Genomic DNA, 2,135 nt, shown 5'->3' with positions numbered 1-2,135 from the left:
CTCCTCAACATGTTGACACCACAGGGTGTAGAACTGAGAATGCTTCATGTCCTTGCTCATGATGGACCTCATAACAATCTGCCATTGTTATTTATGTATGATTTGTGCTCACCTCTTTCAAGTCCAAGGCCTTAACCACTCAGCCATCACAGCCACACTCACCTCTTTCCGTACAGACTTTAAAAAGAATTCTAGACAGCTTCCAGTTAACACTACTTCAGGTGGTTCTGTATAAATCACAGCCTTGCTAAATAGAAGAAGGAACTCAGAGGAATGCTTGAAGACTAGATTAATGATATTCTTGTCCTTGAGCAACAATGTTTTGAGGTTTTATAACAGCCAAAGCAAACCCAGCAACCTGAATTGTATGATTCTCTTTTGTTGGTTGATGGTAACACAACAGAGACCCTGCTGACTGTTACTTAATTCAAAGTCTTTAGGTTAATTTAATGCATTTCAATTAAGATTTCTTGACTATTCTTAAGTAATAAATTAAATGGTAGAACAATTTAACTTAACGAATATTAACTTATTTTTAATTAAGAAAGCTATGAGTACATAGTCTTAAATAATGTGAACATTATGACGTAATCTATGGGGGATAGGGAGAAATAGTACATTGTTTGCAGTAGCTCACAGTGTAAGAGGGGGGCTAAGAGCATGCTCCTATATCTATGAAACAAAGGAGAAAATACTAAGATTTACAGAGGGGCATAGATAAGGTTTGGGAGAACCAAGGTTCTTGTAATGATGTGATTGAGACATTCAGGATCTGTGCAATGAGAGGATGTGGGAGGGACCAGTAGAAGCAAAGATGTTTTAGAGTTGAAGGAATAGTGGGACCCATGGATATAAAAAAGAAACCATAGGGTTTGTTTGGAAAAAGATCATTTCCAGGCAGGCTTTGGGTGACTGCCTGGATTCTAGAACATTTGTGTGAAGGGGCAGTCAAGGACAAAGAAGTCAACATGATAGAGACTTGCCTTGTAAGACATTGCAGAAGGCTAAGAACCATGTTTCCTGAATGTGTTCCTATAGAATTTATTCTATAGCCTAGAAGAAGTAGTGTAATGATAAGTCTTTTCTCCATTCGCTGGAGTCCTGCTGCCACGTGGGCACTTTTCTCCAGGCTGCCCAAGTTCCACCCACTGCCACATTAAGGTCCCAAGTAACACACAGAGACTTACATTAGGTACAAATGCTGCTTGGCCAATGACTAGGATTTCTCATCTGCTAGCTCAGTCTTAATTATCGACCATAATCATAAGACTTGTCTTATGGTGGACACTGGAGGAATGCATTCTGTCTTCCTGATGGTCACATGGTGACTCCAGAGCAGAGAGCAGGAGAAAAGGGATGACTTCCTGTTTGTCCCTGCTTATATATGAGTCTGCCTGCTATGTAACTTCCTGCCTGTATCACAAGACTTCTTTTTACTACATTTCCCAGAATCCTCCTAGACTCCTACTCCAACCTAACTTGCTGCCTCATTGGCCAAACAGTGCTTTATTCCACAATCAATAAGATAAACATACACAGAAGGACCTCCCCCATCAAAGTAGTGGAGACTTTTTGGTCAGAAAGAGATGTGTCCAAAATTAGGTTTTAAACAAATTATTTTGTCATATGAATTCTGGAGCCAGGGACACTGAAGACTGTGTTGAAACAAGGGATAAATAGAGAATGAGGCAGGGAAACAGCAAGGATGAAGTAAGTAATGATGTAAGAGACATCATTGCTCAGTGTCTTCTCTTGGATCTGGTCTTTTATGCATCCTCATTATCTGTGTTTTGTATGATGTAGTACATGGAAGAGTCTGAGTGGGTGTTGGAGCCAGAAAGCCACAGGTTCAAACCTTACCCTTCCAGTCATCAGCTGAATGATTTTGAATGTATCACTTTTCTTTTTAAAAATTAGTAGTGTTATTTGTGTGTATAAGTGTGTGTGTGTGTGTGTGTGTGTGTGTGTGTGTGTGTGTGTGTATGGAGAGACAAGGGAGAGAGTTTCTTCCTGCCACAATGCGTGTATAGCAGACAGAAGACAGTTTTGTAGAGTCAGTTCTCTCGTTGCACCTTTGTATGGGTTTCAGGCATTGAACTCAAATCAACATGCTTGTAAGGCAAGACTTTTATCAG

Source organism: Cricetulus griseus, chromosome 7, assembly GCF_003668045.3.
Source record: "Cricetulus griseus strain 17A/GY chromosome 7, alternate assembly CriGri-PICRH-1.0, whole genome shotgun sequence".
In the NCBI taxonomy this organism is placed as follows: Eukaryota; Metazoa; Chordata; class Mammalia; order Rodentia; family Cricetidae; genus Cricetulus; species Cricetulus griseus.
Note: the sequence above shows the minus strand (reverse complement) of the source record.